The sequence below is a fragment of the Pongo abelii genome, chromosome 11, assembly GCF_028885655.2.
Source record: "Pongo abelii isolate AG06213 chromosome 11, NHGRI_mPonAbe1-v2.0_pri, whole genome shotgun sequence".
Lineage (NCBI taxonomy): Eukaryota > Metazoa > Chordata > Mammalia > Primates > Hominidae > Pongo > Pongo abelii.
The window spans coordinates 131,575,875-131,596,882 of record NC_071996.2 but is presented as its reverse complement, the minus strand read 5'-3'; the positions used below and the strand labels follow the sequence as shown (position 1 = coordinate 131,596,882).

Sequence of the window (21,008 nt, the reverse complement as noted above, 5' to 3'; positions counted from 1 at the left end):
TGGGACCTTTTCCAAGGTGCTCTCATGCCCAGGTCCCACTTTTAGAAATTCTGATTGTGGAGGTTAGTGAATGAAACGTGTGTATTTTATGAATCTCCCTGGAGAATTCTGAATCTCCTCTCTTCCCTTCCCCAGTTGAGGACAACTAAATTATTTACTCCCTAAAGTTATGTGATCACAAGTCTGTAATTAAGTGATTTATTGCCAAACTTCTCAAAATGTTATTCTATACTTCTATTCTATACCATTCTACACTTTCTCCTGGCAACTCCTCAACCCATTACAATGTCTCTTGCCCAAACCCTACAATTTTCTTAAATTTTGCTCTTCCATTATCATCTACATGCATTCTCCCACCAAAGAAAATATCCTACCCTCACCCTCATATGTATTTTATCTAAAGGGAAATAATATTATCCAAACAATTCAGAATTTTTAAAAATGCAGTGAGCCAAGATCGTGCCATTGCACTTCAGCCTAGGTGACAGAGTGAGACTCTATCTCAAAAAAAAAAAAAAAAAAAATGCATAGAACCTTCTGATCACTCCTCCCTTTCTCCCACCATGTGATAATCAAATCCTCTCCAGGTTGTCTCTGAAAGGCCTGCTTACTCTCTTCTGTTGTATTACCTTGGCCACTTCTACTACCTATATCCAATGATTTCCTTTGTACTCTTTTTCCCTATCACTGCCAAGACAATCATTTCAATGCAGTAAATGAGGAAAAATGTATTAGCTTAAGAGCTGGCACCAGAATTCCATTCTGAAGAAATCTTGTCTTTGATGGAAAGAAATGTTTGAGGCGATGCATTAAACATAGATGATTAAATACATTAATTTATCTCTGTTCCCTCCTGAAACCACACTTAAAGTAGAACAAATGATGTATAAAACCACAAAGGACAAAAAAAATGGGACAATAGATGAGAGATGTGAAATTTTCAGAAAATGGAAACCAAATGTATTGTAACAGAGATAAGAATGCTAAATACATTACAAGACTTCAGAGGGAAATGCCAAGTCATTTCACATCTAAAAATCCAGGAAATAACTAATAATTTGAAAATAGGTTTTAGACTTAGTGAAGTAGCAGGCACATAACCAGGACTCAACCAGTAGTTTTTCAATAAATCAGAGGGACTAAAGGTTTATTCCACAGTAATGCTAGCCAGCATCCAGAGAAAGGTAGGGGAAATTATAGGCCTGAAAAATGAGTTTAAGTGAAAATCTATCCACTAAGACACTCCCCCCAGCCCCTGTGTACCACCAAGATCCAAGAATGCTGTAAGCCAGATTTTAACACCCATGCCCAGGCAATAAATTAAAGAATTCCTCTCTGGAGAAACAGATTGGTTGCAGGAAGTACAACCTATACATTGTAGACTGAATGCTTGCATTCCAGTGAAATTAATATGCTAAAGCCCTAATCTCACCATGACTGTATTTGGAAATAGGGCCTATTGCTTCTCAGCTTTTTGTCTAAGATCAAGTGCAGAGATAGGGGCTTTGGGTGGTGATAAAGGTTAAATGAGGTTATGAGAATGGGGTCCTGATTTTATAGGGAGGGTGCCCTTACGAAAAGAAGAAGAGACACCAAGGGGAAGAGATATAAGAGCTCTCTTTCCACCATGTGATAACACAGCAAGAAGATGGCTGTCTACGAGTCAGAAAGAGAGCCTTCAGCAGGAATCAAGTCAGCAGGCATCCTGATCTAGGACGTCTAGCCTCCACAACATTGAGAAAATAAATTTCTGTTGCTTAAGCCACTCATCTAATATATTATATTTTGTATGGCAGCCTGAACAGATTAGCTCTTACTATACAAACTATAGTAAGAAGTCTTCTAAGGATATGACTGGGTCCCTTCCAATCAACCTAGAGAGAAATCCATTAGTTAACAAGCACCACTCAGGGGCCTCAAATCTGTTCATCATTCTTAAATATAAATGTATAACAAAGGACAGAGTTTTTAAACTCTCTAACATAAAAGGAATAAAACAAAACATCAAGACTCCAAAGAAAGAAAGAGAAAAAGTTTTAGGGAAAAAAGTAACCTCTCCACAAATAAAGAAATATCTAGAATGTTTATCATTCTTAAAAAGTGTGGATGAGAGACAGCTTTAGGTATTGCTTATTTGAAAAGAGTCTTATTCTAACCCTCACTTTTGATTGATAGGTTGACTCGTATAGACTTCCAGGTTGCAAAAATTATTTTACTCAAAATTCAATGATATTGCTCTGATGTCTTTTGGCTTCCAGCACTGCTATTGAACAGAGTTATATTGTTCTGATTCTTTTTGTTTGTTTGTGTGGCTGTTGTTTAAACTGGAAGCCATGATAATCCTCTCTTTATCCCTGGTATTCTAGAATTTCATGATGCTAAGAATTAGCATTGGCCTATTTTGTGAGCTCTTTTAAGCAAAACTTTTCAGATCTGAAATATTTTCTTATGTTTTAATCATTTTGTCCCCTCCATTTCCAATGTTCTAACTCTACCATCACCAACAGAAAATAGATTGGATGTTGGATTTCTTGAATTGGTCTTTAGATTTTTTATTATTTCCTCTTTTTTTGTTGTTTTTTTTTTTTGTTGTTGTTGTTCTTTCTGGAAAATCCCCCTTGACTTTATCTTCCAATACTTCAATTAAATTTTACATGTTTGGCTCTCGTAATCTTCAAATCCACACCACCTTTTATTATATTGAAACAGAAAATAGAGAAAAATACTTACTGGAGCTTGCTTTTGTTTGGTGAGAATTGGTATGGTCTAAATGTTTGTGTAACTCCAAAATTCATATGTCAAAATAATCTCCAGGGCAGTGGAGATAGAAGGTGGGGCGTTTGGGGGTTGATTAGGTCATGAAGGCTGAACTCTCATCAATAGGATTTGTGCCAGTACAAAAGAGACCTAAGGGAGCTGCTAGGTGAGTAGGTGAGGATGAAGCAAGAAGGCATTTATGAGGACCAGGCCCTCGCCACACAGGAAATCTGCCAGTGTCCTGATTTTGGACTTCCCAACCTTCAGAACTTTGAGAAATATATTTATTTTATTTAAATATTACCCAGTGTAAGGTATTGTGTTATAGCAGCCTGAACAGACTAAGACAAGAATCAACCATTGAGTTTTAATAATAGCAGTAGACCAGCAGTGTACTTCACCCGGGTCTTCAGGTTGTTTTACAGTGGGGTCAGGGGAGCAGCTTACCTAGGCTAGGCAGGCATTTCTGGATCTGGGTGTTCTGTGTGTCTTTCAACCCCACTTGAACCAGTGGTCTAGCCTCAGAGCATGTTCTTATCAGGGCAATGGCAGGCATAAGCACAGAAAGGACAAGTCTACCACACAGGCATATTTCAAATTCTTGCTTGCATTTCATTGACTAACGTCCCCTTAGCCAAAGCAAGTCATGCAGCCAAACTCAAAGTTAAGGGGCAGAAAAGTAGATTTCTTCCTATGGATATAGAAAAGAATGAATATTGAATGAACAATAAGTCAATCTGCTGCATAAGGCAAAAATTTAATCAATAAAAACAAGTTTTAGGTAAAGGAAATATTACAATATACAATGTAGTCCCTACTGAACAATAATTACCTGATCACCACAAGGCAAACACTAAATATTCATTTGCCCAAAATTGTGATATAACAATTCCGAGGAGAGGTAAAGAAAGTGGAATGGGTGGCCAGGTGCAGTGGCTCATGCCTATAATCCCAGCACTTTGGGAGGCCGAGGTGGAGGATTACTTGGGCCCAGGAGTTCAAAACCAGCCTGGGCAACATAGCAAAACCCTGTCTCTACAAAATATACAAAAATTAACCTGGTGTGTTGGTGGCACCTGTAGTCCCAGCTACTGGGGAGGCTAAGGTGGGAGGACCACCTGAGCCCAGGAAGTTGAGGCTGCAGTGAGCCAAGATTATACCACAGCACTCCAGCCTAGGCAACAGAGTGAGACTCTGTCTCAAAAAAAATAAATAAATAAAGGTAGAGTGGGGGAATGTAACACACTGCTTAATAAGTAAAAAGTATACACTTAGATCACTTAGATAGAAGAAGTAAGACCTGGTGTTCAATAGATCAGTAGGGTGACTAGAGTTAACATTAATCAATTCTACATTTCAAAATCGCTAGAGGAAAAGACTTCAAATGTTTCTAGCATAAAGAAAATATAAATATTGAAGGTGATAGATATTTCAGTTACTTTGATTTAATTATGTGAATGTATTGAATTATCACTTGTACCCTAAACACAGGCACATCTAATATGTATCAGTAAAAATAAATTTTTAACAAATCCACCATTGATGAGCACCTAGGGTGATTCCATCCGCATATGGTAAAAATTAAATTGATAAGAACAAATTGTAGGTAAAGGAAATATTGTGAATAGTGCTGCTATGAACATTCAAGCGCATGTGTCTTTGTGGCAGAATGACTTATTTTCCTTTGGGTTTATACTCAGCAACGGGATTGCTGGGTCGAATGGTAGTTTTAAATTATCTGAGAATCTCCAAACTGCTTTTCACAGTGGCTGAATTAATGTATTTTTCCCACCAACAGTTTATAAGTGTTACTTTTCTCCAAACCCTGACATCTGCTATTTTTTGGCCTTTTAATAATAGCTATTCTGACTGATGTGAGGTGGTATCTCATTGTGGTTTTGATTTGCATGTCTCTGAGGATTAGTAATGTTGATCATTTCTTCATATGTTTGTTGGCCACTTGTACGTGTTTTTTTGAGAAGTGTCTATTCATATCCTTTGCCCACTTTTTAATGGGGTTATTTGCTTTTTCTTGTTGAGTTATTGCAGTTTCTTATAGATATTGAATATCAGACCTTTGTTGGATGTTGGAGTTTGTGAAGATTTTCTCCCATTCTGTAGGTTGTCTGTTTACCCTGGATAAAGAAAATGTGGTACATATATACCATGGAATTCTATGCAGCCATAAAAAACAATGAACTTATATTTTTTGCAGCAACATAGGTGCAACTGGAGGTCATTATCCTATGTGAATTAAGGCAGGAACATAAAACCAAATACCACTTGTTCTCACTTACAGGTAGGAGCGAAACATTGGGTACATATGGACACAAAACATGGGAAGATCTGGGGACTGCTAGAGCAGGGAGAGAGGTGGGAGTCCAAGGGCTCAAAAAGCTACCTATTAGGTCTTATGCTCACCACCTGGGTGATAAGATCATTCATACCCCAAACCTCAGCGTCATGCAGTAAGCCCATGTAACAAGCCTGGGCACACATGCACTCCTTAAATCTGAAATAAAAGCCAAAATTATTGTAAATAAATACATAAATAATTTGAAATGCTAAAAACCTCATTGTTTATAATGCGGCAATGTCTCACATTTGTGATCAATAAACAACAGTATACTGGAAGAAAGAGAAGTTAGTTTGGGAAGGGAATCACACTTTAGAAAGGGTGGGGCAGAAGGCAGATATTTTTCATTAAGAGGCAAACTGTGCATGTGTATTACTTGCATAGTTATTTAAAAGATTTTAAATAGCACAGATTTTTTAAAGTTGATTATGTTTAAACATACATTGCTAAGTGTTCGGAGAAGTAACAGTAACACAACAAAAGTATTTATTGAGCACTTCCTGTGTTTTAGACTTTATAAGCTGTATGTGTTAAAACCCTTCCAAAAATCCTATGAGATAGGTACTGTTGTTTTCCCCATTTTATGGGCAAGGATATGGAGCCTCCTAATGGTTGTATGATTTACACAATCAATAGGAGCAGAGCTGAGATTGGAGCTGGGCTCTCAAGCACTGTCCCACACTCCCTTTCCTGGCCTGGGTTGGTGTCAGTGCAATCGCATGTTGCTTATAAACAGGAATGCATCCTGAGAATTGAGTCATTAGGTGATTTTGTCATTCTGCAAACATAGAGTGCGCTTACACATATCTATAAGAAACGCAACACCTCAACAAGAAAAAACAACCCCATTAAAAAGTGGGCAAAAGATATGAACAGACGCTTCTCAAAAAACACATACAAGTGGCACACAAACATATGAAGAAATGAACATTACTAATCCTCATAACCCACTACACACCTAGGCCATATGCTGTAGCCCATTGCTCCTCAGCTACAAACCTGTACAGCAGATTACTGTTCTGAATAGTGTTGGCAATTGTAACACAATTGTAAGTATTTGTGAGTCTAAAGATACCCGAACATTAAAAATATTACAGTAAAAGTACAGTATTATAATTTTATGGGAACACAGTCATATACGCATTCTGTCGTTGACAGAAATGTCATTATGAGTTGCATGACTGTACTTCAGCAAAGAAACAGTTCTACATGATAAAGAGAAGAGGATTTAGAGGTCAAGGACTAGCCAGGAGGGAGTAGATGAGAGAGGAGGTGGAGGTGAAAGAATAAAGAGCAAAGGGTGATGGTAAATAGGTCAATACTCCCCACCCATCTCCACCCCCACTCTTTCACCAAAAGGTGTTCAGATAACCTGCTAAACTCAAAGACTTGAAATGAATGACTTGTTTTTCTATGTAAACCAAAGAAGTGACTGAGTTTTACATCAGGGTTGATCTGCAAGCAAGTTAACCTTGTGGAAATCTTTCGAGGGTGCTCCAATTTCATGGCAGTGAACTGATGAATTAAAGGTAATCAAAAGGGATTTCAAGGAGCATGGAGTCCCCTTCAGCCCCAGCGGACAATTAGGCAAAAATAAGATACAACTTATTTCTCCTCCTCGCTGTCTTTAGAAGTAAATCTTCTGTCACTCCCCAGTATTTAAAATGGAAAGCACAGAATCTTATCAAGACACTGGAATCTTCGCCTACCAACTTTCTCTCCCAGTGTACTCTCCTTTCCACGTTGAATCCTAGATTAACTCATTCAAAACCCCAGCTGGTCTTTCTGAATTTCCATATCTTAGAGCACACCCGTTTTCTTTTGTCCAGACTTCAGTATCAATTTAGTTTGTACCTCTGTTGTAGCACTCACTGGAGTCTGTCTTCATTTACAGCTGTCTGATTTCAAGATTCAGATCATCAAACAGACTAGTTTAGCCCACCAAACTACAAGGAACCATGACCATCTCGTTCATCTCATCACTGCATGCCACACCTAGCTCTGTGAGCATAGAGGGGCTGCCCTTAAGTGTTCGTTAAAGGGATAAGTGAGTGAGTAAAGTGAATGAATGAATGAATGGACACAAATTAATGAATGAAGTAGCTGTGGGGCTTGGCATGTTTGGCTTAACTTATCTGTAATTCAGTTTCTTTACAGATAACATGAGAAAGTTGAACCAGGTATTTTTTTTTTTTTTTTTTTTTTTTTTTGAGATGGAGTTTTGCTCTTGTTGCCCAGGCTGGAGTGCAATGGTGCAATCTCGGCTCACTGCAACCTTTGCCTCCTGGCTTCAAGTGATTCTTGTGCCTCAGCCTCCCAAGTAGCTGGGATTACAGGCACCCGCCACCACACCCAGCTAATTTTTGTATTTTTAGCAGAGATGGGGTTTCGCAATGTTGGCCAGGCTGATCTCAAACTCCTGACCTCAGGTGATCCGCCCGCTTCAGCCTCCCAAAGTGCTGAAATTACAGGCATTAGCCACTGCACCTGGCCTGAACCAGGTAATTTTTAAAGTCACTTCTTGTTCTCAAATTCTCAAATTCAATATAAAATTCAAATTTTATATTGAAATAAAAATACAAGAAACACATTTTCCTACATATACTCACTTATATTTTGGAGAGTTATTCCACTTTTGTTTGTTGTCTCATTCATGTACTGATAGTGAAATTTAAAAATGTATTTGGCAAGAGCTATTTGAAGCCCAAGAATATTCTTTATGCTTTTATTCTGCTTTCAAGTGGGAAAATGTTAACTAGAAGTTAACATGTGGAATCATAATGAGGTTGGGGAATGCCAAAAGGATAAACTTCAATGCTCAGCTGCCCTTGCCCAGATAGTGTTGTCTCTTCTTACACAAGGAGGGGGTCTTTTTGAGGCTTTTCTGAAGGTCCTCAATAGAGGGTTCACATATCCTTCAATTGCCTCCTGGAATTCTAAGTCTCAGACAGGAAAATATAATGATATTGCAAAGAATTTTTCTTTGTTCTTTTTGTTGTTGTTTTTTTCTGAATATACTAAAGCCAGATTAATGAGTGCTTCAGGGAATAAAGTCAGAGACATTGAAATATGAAAGAAACAAAAAACTCAGTTTCCTGTCCTGTAGCTGTCAATGATTTTTGGTAGCATTAAAGAATATGAAGTGTTGGCAAGCTTTTCAAATCGCCTATTTATTTTTAATACTTGGTTCCACAACTGGAATTTAAGTGCAAAATTTATTCACCACAACTTAACAGCCTGAGCTCACTTAAGCTACTGCTTGCATCATAAAGGCCATTTTTCTAAAAGTCATTGCCTAAAACAAGTGAAGTTCAAGGAGTAAATTAGACGAAGAACACAGAAATCAGGTTATATATCGTTTTTACCAACAGAGACCAAAAAAAAAAAGAATAACAACAGTATTCAGCATGCAGAAAATGTTTTGAAACATAGATTTTTATTGTTTTAGTTTACTTTGAAATATTTAATGAACGAACAAAAATTGCATATATTCAGGGTACACATTTTGATTTGACATATGTATACAGTGTGTACTGATTACTGCAATCTAATTATCACAGCCATCACCACCCATAATTACCGTATGTGTGTGTGTGTGTGTGTGTGTAGGGGGTGGGGTGAAGGCAATTAAAATCTGCTCTCTTATCAAAATTCAAGTAAACAATATAGTACAATTAAGTATAGTTGCCATGCTGTACATTAGCTCCCCAGAACTGATTCATCTTAAAACTGAAAGTTTATTCCCTTTGACCAATTTCTCCCCATTTTTCTCTTCCCCCAGCCCCATGCAATCACCATCCTACTCTCTGCTTCTGTGAGTTTGGCTTTTTTAGATTTCATGTATAAGTGAGTTAATACAGTACTTATCTTTCCGTGCCTGGCTTATTTCATCTAGCATAATGTCCTCCAGATTCTATTTTTTTATTATTATTATTATTATACTTTAAGTTTTAGGGTACGTGTGCACAATGTGCAGGTTTGTTACATACGTATATACGTGCCATGTTGGTGTGCTGTACCCATTAACTCGTCATTTAGCATTAGGTATATCTCCTAATGCTATCCGTCCCCACTCCCTCCACCCCACAACAGTCCCAGGTGTGTGATGTTCCCCTTCCTGTGTCCATGTGTTCTCATTGTTCAATTCCCACCTATGAGTGAGAACATGCGGTGTTCGGTTTTTTGTCCTTGCCATAGTTTGCTGAGAATGATGGTTTCCAGCTTCATCCATGTCCCTACAAAGGACATGAACTCATCCTTTTTTATGGCTGCATAGTATTCCGTGGTGTATATGTGCCACCTTTTCTTAATCCAGTCTATCATTGTTGGACATTTGGGTTGGTTCCAAGTCTTTGCTATTGTGAATAGTGCCGCAATAAACGTATGTGTGCATGTGTCTTTATAGCAGCATGACTTATAATCCTTTGGGTATATACCCAGTAATGGGATGGCTGGATCAAATGGTATTTCTAGTTCTAGATCCCTGAGGAATCGCCACACCAACTTCCACAAGGGTAGAACTAGTTTACAGTCCCACCAACAGTGTAAAAGTGTTCCTATTTCTCCACATCCTCTCCAGCACCTGTTGTTTCCTGACTTTTTAATGATCGCCATCCTAACTGGTATGAGATGGTATCTCATTGTGGTTTTGATTTGCATTTCTCTGATGGCCAGTGATGATGAGCATTTTTTCATGTGTTTTTTGGCTGCATAAATGTCTTCTTTTGAGAAGTGTCTGTTCATATCCTTCGCCCACTTTTTGATGAGGTTGTTTGTTTTTTTCTTGTAAATTTGTTGGAGTTCATTGTAGATTTTGGATATTAGCCCTTTGTCAGATGAGTAGGTTGCCAAAATTTTCTCCCATTCTGTAGGTTGCCTGTTCACTCTCCAGATTCTATTTTAATAACTAATTAGCATCATTGTCAAAGGAAACAAATATGAAAAACTAGTTGTTATCCTACTCACTGTAATAGATGTTCCCTCTCATATTTTGTTTTGTTTTTCTCTAATTATTTTTTCTATGTATTTATTCATTATGTGTCAACTATAGTTCGCAGAATTCCATTTTTCAAAGGCTTGAATTTAATGGTCATTTTTTTTTGAAAAGTGAGTTACCTCTCGACACTTGGCAGTCTGTTAGAAGATTTAAATTAATGAGTCCCTAAAGCGTCCAATCTAAAGGGATAGTAATTCAGATACATACCATGGGCTAAAGTTTTCATATGCAAACCTGGGGCAGGCCAAATAGAGTGGTTCTTAGAGTACCCGTGAAACTAAGAACCACTCAAATAGAGTGGTTCTTAGAGTACCCGTGAAACTAAGAACCACTTGATGTCTTTTATTAATATAGACATTCAATCTAGATAGTTCTGTTAAGAAAAGAAGCACCTCTCCTGCATTTGCAGCTATATTTTAGGACTAAATCCTCTAAATATTTTTTCTACTTCCTATGTAGAGTCACTCAAGTTGTGCCTTTAGTCATTGCTATTGAGTTGTTGGGATTTTTAATAAATTTTACCTATACCAATGAGATTGCAGCATAGTTAATTATTAAAGACGCACAAAGTGTTTGCTCAATTATACCTGAGGCTTCTTGGAGAGGTAAAGTTTGGAGTTATTTAGTAGTTTGGTTGTCAAACATATGAGAGATGAACGTTAGCTGTTTAGTTTAGATAAAATATTTGCATTTTAAAATTAAGTTCGCTATCACTTATTCACCATGATTCTAAGTATATTAATTGTCTTTTATCTATTCTAAAATAATTGAGCTGTTCAGATTACAAACATGACTTTCTACCTTTTCTTTTTTCGTATTTTCTCTGTGCAAATGTGTGTGACTTTCAGAAAAGAGAGAAAGCAACCACTAGATGTTATTATGTTTTATTACTTTAAAGGTGAAAAAAGTCTTTAATGGAAGCTTAGTGGAAGAGTTAAAACATAAAATTCTACAAAATTGTAAAGCATGCAATATTTATGTTCAATTTATCATGTCTATGGCATTTTTTCTTACACCATAGTCAAAGTTAGGTTGTCTCATTGTACCTGAGGAAGATTTTTGTCAATTATTTGATTAGCTTTTTAACATCAATGAAAACTACATCCTCGGCCAAGCGCAGTGGCTCACACCTGTAATCCCAGCACTTTGGGAGGCCAAGATGGGTGGATCACTTGAGGTCAGGAGTTCAAGACTAGCCTGACCAACATGGTGAAACCCTGTCTCTACTAAAAATACAAAAATTAGCCAGGCATGGTGGCACATGCCTGTAGTCCCAGCTACTCAGGAGGCTGAGGCATGAGAATTGCTTGAACCTAGAAGGCGGAGGTTGCAGTAAGCCGAGATCGTGCCACTGCACTCCAGCCTGGGTGACGAAGCAAGACTCCATCTCAAAACAAAACAAAACAAAACAAAACGAAAAGGTGCATCCTCAACTAACCCTTTTAAATGTTTAAAATAAAGCTAACCTATATATCCTTTCATACATTGTGTTGAGAAATTGAAATTATGCCTTGGATTCACATGTTTGATCTGCACATACAAGCTGGCATTTGCTCATTCTGATCCAATATTTTTTTCTCTAGTAATAAAGGATCTGTTGTCTGCAGGGCTATAAGTTCTCTCAGCATTATTCATATTTGAAATTTAATCAGCAATAATGACCAGGGAATGGTTGATATTTTTAACATGTCTATATTTCCGTTTTAAATTGCAGTCTTTTTGTAATTTCATGTATGTAGTTGGATACCTATTGCACATTTCTTGAAATCATGCCCTGGTATTATAACACATGATAACAGGCAGCACCCATAATGCTGGCATCCACTTATATCCATTAAGTCATAAACGCCTCTGGGAATAAGATGGAAGTCATTTCTTAATTAAATGTTCCATAGCCCTGAAAAACAAAATAACATTCGGTTCTTATACATAAGTAATAAAGGTTTAGAAAGGCAATTTAATGTCTCAGGTCAGTAGATAACATTTATATAATTAAACAGAAATAAATACTTACGCCAGGTAAATAGAATTTGGGTGGCAGAAAAAATAATTACAGGCAAGGAGCCAAATTTTAATTGTTTTATGTTCTCAGAAATGGCGGTTCTTTATAAATATTCTATCTCAGCCACCAAAAAACCACATATTATATTATTCTATTTATATTAAATTTCCAGAACAAACAAATCTATAGAAATATAAAGTAGATTAATAGTTGCCTGGGGCTGGGAAGAGGGTATTTGGGGGAAATGGAGAATGACTGCTAATGGATATAGCTTCTTTTAGAAATGATGAATATACTAAAAGTTATTGAATCTCACACTGTAAATGGATACGTCATATGATATGTAAATTAGATCTGAATAAAGCCATTGTCTTTAAAAAATAAATATATAATAATAGTAAGAATTGATAAATAATTGAGTAAATATCCTCAGGCCCCAACCCAAGAGATTTTGATTAAATAGTTGTGGTTCAGAGCTCAGGAACATATAAGTGTAAGAACTCCGTCCAGATGATTCTGATGTGCCATGCAGGCAGGATAAGTGCTCCTACTCACAGAGCCAGTTGGTCTTCAGACCTAAATGCAGCTCCTTCCAGGAGTAAGCCGGTACCTGTGATGCTCCATTGGTGGTTTGTTTGTTTGCACGATTGCTTGTTTTTATGTTGTTGTTGTTTGTTTGTTTCTTTTTCTTCTGCTCTCTCCTACTTGGGCCCTTTAATTTCCACTTTCACTTTCTTCTCCCTTTTCCAGAAAACAAGAGTAGTCCTCATAGTTATGGTTCAGCCTTAGGACTGCCGACTAGTAAAAATGATTAGCTGCTCTGTTTCTAAGACTCACCTGACAATTCACAAGCCACGGGACATGGCTCCCATCTCCTTTCCTCACAACAGCATAGGAGCTGAGAGCAGAGTCGGCATCTGCACATTCCCTCCCACGGCCAGTGTCCTCCGCTCCTCATGACCACCTAGATTCATTCAGCAAATCTGCACTGTATTACATAGAGTAATACAATTACTCTAAGCCAAGGTTATACCCTCTAGTGATCATAAGATTTCCGAAAATGTAGAACTGTTTTCTTTTTTTTTTTTTTTTTTTTTTTTGAGACAGAGTCTGACTCTGTCACCCAGGCTAGAGTGCAGTGACACGATCTTTGCTCACTGCAACCTCCTCCGCCTCCTGGGTTCAAGCGATTCTCCTGCCTCAGCCTCCTGAGTAGCTGGACTACAGGCACGCGCCACCACGCCCGGCTGATTTTTGTATTTTTAGTAGAGATGGGGTTTCGCCATGTTGGCCAGGCTGGTCTCGAACTCCTGGATTCATGTGATCCGCCTGCCTCGGCCTCCCAAAGTTCTGGGACTACAGGTGTGAGCCACTGTGCCCGGCCCAGAACTGTCTTCTGAACAAATACTTGGAGAATCCTGATTTAACTTTCCTAAGAGCCCTTGGAGGTAAAAATGATTGTCCCCGAGAAAAAAATTAGTGCCTAGAATATCTGCCTTAAACTTAGAGTCTAGTGTTAGCATGTAGTAGAATTCAACAAAAAATTGCTGATTGATGGAAAACAGAGAACAGCCACACTAGAGAAACTGCCAGTGGCCGATAAAACACAAGAAAGCTATTCCTAAAAAATCATATAGGAAAACATCTTATGGTATTGTGTATTTTTAATATGCTAATTTTCTATTACCACTTTATATAATCCAGAGCACATTTTTCCAAGCAGGTGAAGTGTGAAAACACATTTTTCTACTGATTCTTTAGTTTTCATCTGGTCCAAATAATTACTCAGGGCCTACTTTCAGGAAGGAAACACTTGCTACTAACAGATCTTTAAAATGGAAATCTAAAATAAATATAATGTGTTACATATCTAGTAAATGTACATCAGACATTACATATAAGTGTATCCTCGATTCAAATGAAATGTCTAAGACAGTAACTAAATTTTTATGGCAAAATAGATAATTATCTTGAGTGCGTACTTATTTTTTTAATTTTAATTTTTAAGCTATCAATACAATTGGCTTCAGGTATGTTTGGTTAAAAGATCGCTAGTATTTTAGACATTTGTACTCCTTTTGCTGTATCTCTTATCACAAACTGCTTGAAGAGCTTCCCCCAGAATTGCAGTTCAAAATTATTTTTAATGTTGACAATAAAAAAAGGAGAGAAGCTGGACAGTCTTAAATGTAAATAAAACTTTATATTTCATTTTGTGTAATTGTTGCAATCACTTCAAAGCAATGACTGGATATAAATGCAGTATTTTCTCAAACAGTCAAATGTATTCCAGAATATCCACAGCATGGGGGGCATAACACCATTGATGAAAAACTTGCCTACAGTACTAGGCAGAAAAAAATGTCATATTCTTTAGAAGGTAATTTTGGTCCAGGGTCCTGAATCTAACAGAAGCCTTTTGGTTAGAAAAAGAAAGGAGGCAATGTTTTCTTTAGATGCTTTGTGGATCAGCATTTTGATGCCATCAAATTAAGAGATGCTGTCATATCCCACATGGCCAGATGGCTGTACTGTTAGAAGCTGCTCAAAGAAGGAATTGGTTTTCTTCTAAGAAAAACTGTTAGCATATATTTGGTCATATTCAACATTCAAATGCCTAGATTTTAAGGCAATTCAACATCATGCTTTTGGCTAATATTTTCTCAAAAGGTTTTCTTAGTAGATGTTAGCTAACTTTAGGAAAAATGAAAAAAAATCAAGCAGAGGAAATCAAAGGGCTCACCTCCTAGGCTAAAACCCTGCTGTCATCTGACCTCTTGCACAGTGATTTGCCCCTAGTGGACGCAGAATACAATGACATTTCTTGATGATTACATTTCACTATCAGAATAGTCTAAAATGTTGACTAAAATTAATACATGAAAACATAAAACTGCACTTATGATATGGATTTGATCCCAACAATTGTCATCATCAGTTCTTTCTATGTGTTTTCAATTCAAAAAGTCAAACTCATTTTTATCTTATATAAAAGCACTGATTTTGTCTGACTTTATTTGTGTCAAAATAAAACTATTTAGGAAATACAGTTGCCTCGCAAAAGTTGCTGTGAATTACAATCCACTTAAAAATTACTGTGTTTTGTATTGAATACTAGATTTTCATGTCATCCTCTTCCTCACATTAGCTTTTCACAAAAATATATTTTATATCACTAGTTAATAAAATTTCACAACAAAATTTTAGTTTTACAAATACCTACATAGAACTTCATTTATGAAAAGAGAGTCATAAATAAGAGTAATCACTGTGATTACTTGGCTAATATCCCATAATACTAAAAAAAAGAAACAGTATATTGCCTATAGACATTCAAATTTTATTCTATATAAGTAGTTGTGAGGAATATTTTATTAGGTTATATAAAAGTCAAAATCATAAGATGGCATCATCTTCTCAGTGACATTTATTCCTGCAATGATTTGTTTAAAAACCATAATAATGATAGAAGAGCAGCATTTGAGTGTAAAACGTAGAGTACAACCACAAGATTAGCTCTGTTAAGGAAGAAGGGAAGAAATGCTTGTGTTCTTTTGGAATGATGTGTGTTTCCATCTGCTTCAGCTGAGTATGTCTGCAGATGGTCTCAGTAAAGACACGTGCACAAACACACAAAAGAAATGTAGTTTATGTGAAGAGAAAGGAGCTGCCATTCCAAGAAAAATGTTAGCACCTTTTATGTGTCTTTATTACCAATTATGATTCTCAACATTTTGTCTTTTTCTATTTTTTAGCAAATCCTTCTTTGTGAGAAAAAGAAGCCAATCTAAGTACTGCAAATAGTAGCCAATAGCTGGGTTATTAGCTCATTTAATTCTCCTGTAGCTTCTCTACGTATTCCCTATACCTTTATGGGAAGAAAACTGTTTATTGACTACATTGGAATTCATTCTTTAAATAAGGGAAATGATTATTACAAATGTCCCTTTCTTGTACACATGTCACCTGCACTCACCAACAAGAATTTATTGAGCATCTGCCAGATGCCTGGCACCATGCTGAGCACTGGGAATCCAGTGATGGACAGGGCCTGCCCTCATGAACTAACAGGTTGTGAAGGCTGCAGGAAAATCAACTACTTTTATGTTCAAGAAAAAAGGATAATTATGCAAAAATATATACTTTAAAAAATCCTTTCCTAGGTCATTTGGCATATTTGGATTTGCTCATGCACGCATTTTACAGATAATGCAATAACATCACAGTAATCATGCCTTATTCTCCATTGGCTGGTGGCTCCAGCATGCAGACTTAGCCTCCCCACCGACAGGTTTCTCTCCAGCTCATGCAACCGTAACGCAGAATCTTCCAGGTTTTATCATTTTAGTCACACATAACATTCACCCTAACTGCCCCTGCAAAAAAATATAAAAACTTTATTTCAGCTTCCCACTACCAAAAGTTTCCTCCTATAATAACACTGTAAACATGTCTCCTGACCTCCAAGCTCACCTCGAATTCAGCCTTCTCCTGGATACCATTCATGATTGATCCAGTTCTCCCAACTCCCTTCTCCAGCACACATGGCCCATGATGTTTCTGTCACTTTAAGGACATGTCCTGCCTTCAGACAGATCATAACTCCCAAGAGCAAAAACAATGCCTTGTATTGTTTGTCTTCTCAGCACCCAGCATTGACACCAGGCACTTTGAAGACATTCGATCTCCTCATCAAAGCCTCCTAATCCAGGCTCACCGCTCCCCATCTCTACTAGACAGAGGCTGGTCCTGTATTCTCTACTTGGACTTCAGCATTAGTGGTTGCTTAAATCTCAATTAATAGCCCAAACTTGTAGAAATTGAAAACTTGCTAAGAGCAATCCAGTTACATTGTCCATTTCATCAAGAAGTGGATTTACTGTAAAACTACCAAAATTTAGTTTTCAGGGCTGTTAATGTGCATAGGCCCCAGTTTCAAGGCCCTTGGGACAGGGCCTATCAATGTATTTACATGGCTATGTGTTTTTGTAAAATATTCAAAGTAAGATATTTTAACTACGTTTATCTCTTTCCATTTTGACTCCTACTACCTCTTATCTCCCCGCATACTGAGAGTCATTGGAGTGACCACAGGTGTTATTGGGCTCTGGCTTAAGGGAAATTGAAGGGGATTCTGTTGACATGAGATACATTTATGTAGCTTCAGGTCACTTTTGTATATAGTTAAGTGATTGCTAGCCATCCACATATAGGAATGACTTCCAGGAATGCTTCTCCCATCAAGAGTGGTAACTCAAGCAGACATTGCAACATGAATGTGCCAGGTCAGGGATGGTGTGAGCATATCCTACAGTTTCTAATACCAAAAATATGTAGGCAGCGAGAGGAAACAAGGTTTACATGTCAGAAGCTATTCTGTGTAAAATTCTTCCAATCATCAGACACGTAAAACTTAAGTGCAAGATTGGGTCCTCTTTGATGCCTAGTCAACCAGAAATTTCCTCCTGTGGGCATTCATTTGATAGTACAGCATTGAAAATCAGAAATGCATGATGCATTTTTTTCATGGAAATCACACCAAAGAGAATCAATCCAAATTATGTCTTTAGAGTACAAAACTGTAAAGGTACTACAAAGAGTGAGTATAACAACTCATATATGAAAGAAACTGTACAGTAGTTTCCCACTGAATTTGACAATAAGCTGAAAAACATTTTCAATAAAAATTTGGAAGTTAAAAAATCAGTCAACCATATCAGAGGAAAACTAGCTTATTTTTCTAGTTTCTCTAGAGAAGACAATATTTCAATATTACTTTCACATGAAGAGGTGACCAAAGAGTAGTTAGTCAAAAATGTAAAAAAAAATATATATATATTATGGAGGTGCATTGGGCAGTCGATTAGATATCATATTCCTCGCAGTTTTTGTGTTTTTAGTATTTGCCAGCCCTTTTAAGTTCTAGCTTTCTTGTGATTCCTTTTTTCCTTCTAAATAAGTAAATATTCACTCTCACACCTAATTTAGAATATTTTAATTTTGTTAGTCTTTTTTTTTTTTTTTTTTTTTGAGATAGTGTCTTGCTCTGTTGCCAGGCTGGAGTGCAGCGGTGTGATCTTGGCTCACTGCAACCTCCGCCCCCTGGCTTCAAGCGATTCTCCTGCCTCAGCCTCCTGAGTAGCTGAGATTACAGGCGTGCGCCACCACGCCCAGCTAATTTTTGTATTTTTAGTAGACAGGGTGTTTCACCACATTGGCCAGGAGAGTCTCAATCTCTTGACCTCTTGATCCACCCGCCTTGGCCTCCCAAAGTGCTGGGATTACAGGCGTGAGCCACCATACCCAGCCGTTATTCCATTTCTTAAAGAAGGCCTCTCCACATTGCATGCACATCAGGCCTTAAGAAGCCTGGATCATCCCCTACTACCAAGATATTGCAAGACGTGCATGAGAAGTATAAGCAAGAAGTTGGTTTGTGTCTTGCTTTGTTTTTATCTTGGTTCAGCTAGCAAATGTGGAGAGTGTCCTCCAGGTGTAGGCAGAGTTTCATATAGTAGCCTAAAATGGGTGAAAAGAGAGTTCACCCTCAGAGAACTAAAGAAAATATTGGAGGGCAGACAAATTGCTACTATAGAGGCCTTTCTTTGCTCTCTAATCTCTGCTTTGCCCTCTCCCACTGTGATGCACGATAATAAAAGCTTTGTCATGCCCAGGGGCAAGGTAATGGGCCTTTCTTTAAGGTGAATGTAAAATCTTCTCATCAATTCAATACCTCCAGTGCCAGCTACATGTTATTAAAAGTCCCTGAGTACTGATGGATATTGAACTAGTTTTCCAAGGGCAAAGTTTCAATTATTATATGAATATTCTCAAACTTCCCTAGATCATGAACTGCTTCTGAGCTGCATCTTCTATTTATGCTTCCATTTGCACTGTCTGCAAAGGGACTCATGCCAATTTCTTCCTATTTTTCCATCTTATTAACCCAGAGCAAAAAGAATTTCTGAATGGGAGTGTGGATCCTTTCATGCCCTTTCTTCCCCCTATTGCCCATCAAGTTATTCTTAACAGGCAGATGGTGCATCCTAGGGTTGTATTTCAAGGATCCTGTGAGCCCATGAAACTTGAAGAAATCTCTTATTCTTTGGGACTAAAGCAGTAGTGATCTTTACACTTCTATTTCAGTTTTTAAGATCTTTCTCAAAACCTTTCCATTATTTTTTTTAACCTCAAAAAGAAAAAAGATGGACTAAGAAACCATGATCCCAAAAAGTAACTAAGATCAGAAAGCCCCATATATTTGCAGGCATCTGAAAGTTCAAATGTCTAACTAAATTCCAGGTAATTAATGTTCTCAGTTTTGTATCATCAAATCACCTAGTTAGAAATAAAAACCTTTGGATGATTGCTAGCAAAGTATTAGAGAACCTCATTTGCATTTTCTCATTTAGCACAAACCTAACTAGACCTAATTACCAATACTTCCCTTCCTCTAGGCCTGCCTGCAGTCAGATTCTCTTATTCCCTGTGGCTTGACAGCATTACACTTTCTCACCTCAAAGTATTAATCATGCTGTCTGTCCAACCCACTAGTGATGGTCCCCACCCATCCCCTACCCAACAAAAGTCTTTTTATCTTTCAAAAACATAGCTAACCTCTTTGAAAACTTTAACTTTCTTTTCTCCAACCCCATCTGAATGCTCATAGTAGTTTTCTAACTATGTGATAATTTGGGATTTAAATTACAGGCATGAGTCACTTACTGTTGGGGACATGTTATGAGAAATGCATGATTAGGTGATTTTGTCACTGTTTGAACATCATAGACTGTACTTAGACAAGTCTAGATGACATAGCCTACTGTACCTCTAGGTTATATGGTATAACCTATTACTCCTAGGCTATAAACCTGTACAGCATGTTTCTATCCTAAATACCGCAGGCAACTGAAACACAATCATTAAGTATTTGTATATCTAAACATATGTAAACATAGAAAAGGCAAAAACAGTAAAAATACGGTATTATAATCTTAAAGGACCACTGTTGTATATGTGATCAGTTCTTGACCAAAATGTTGTTCATTATGCAACATATGACTTTATAACAATGTTTCATTGTTGTTCAGATTTATTGTTTAATATTATGGCTATTGTTTTTAGACTAACCCATTCAGACGTTTATCCAACATAGCTAACAAAGAGGCAAATTGTATAACAAGGTTACATAAAGTAAAATGAACTAAAACAATGTGGCAAAGAGGAGTCCTGGCTTATTATGCACTACATTAAAAGTGGGTAGAGAAAAGGAGCAAAAATGAGAAGAGGAAAGGAGAAAATAGAGAAAAGTATTTATTGCAATTACAAACAGGGACTTAGAGCATAAAAAGTTATTTTCATATTTCATGAGATCTGATAACACCTTATAAACTTGAAGATTTTGTTGTAACTGTTCTATTGGCCCTAATACAAGCAGACTTTTTTGTATGTTGGGCCATGAAAGGAAGTGGGCATTTGTTGTAACCAGTGGGAAGCTGAGCAGGGTGTTGAAGAGCTATTTAGAGGCTTAAAAGTGAAATTACTATTTCTTTTTTTCTTTTGAGATGCAGTCTCACTCTGTCGCCAGGCTGGAGTGGGCACGACCTCAGCTCACTGCAACCTCCACCTCCCGGGTTCAAGCAATTCTCCTGCCTCAGCCTCCTGAGTAGCTGTGACTACAGGCGCGTGCCAACACACCCAGCTAATTTTTGTATTTTTAGTAGAGACTGTGTTTCACCATGTTGGCCAGGATGGTCTCGATCTCCTGACCTCGTGATCTGCCCGCCTTGGCCTCCTAAAGTGCTGGGATTACAAGCATAAGCCACCGTGCCAGCCCTGAAATGACTATTTCTATGCCAAACTGTCTAAGATGTGGAAGACTCCCAAAGCATTTGCCC

At 37.5% G+C, this 21,008-nt stretch overlaps 1 protein-coding gene across 7 annotated transcripts in view; it reads left to right on the top strand.

Annotated features, from left to right (window-relative positions):
* Window positions 1-21,008, top strand: part of SPHKAP (SPHK1 interactor, AKAP domain containing) — a 195,325-nt gene that overhangs the window by 127,656 nt on the left and 46,661 nt on the right. The window lies entirely within an intron of this gene.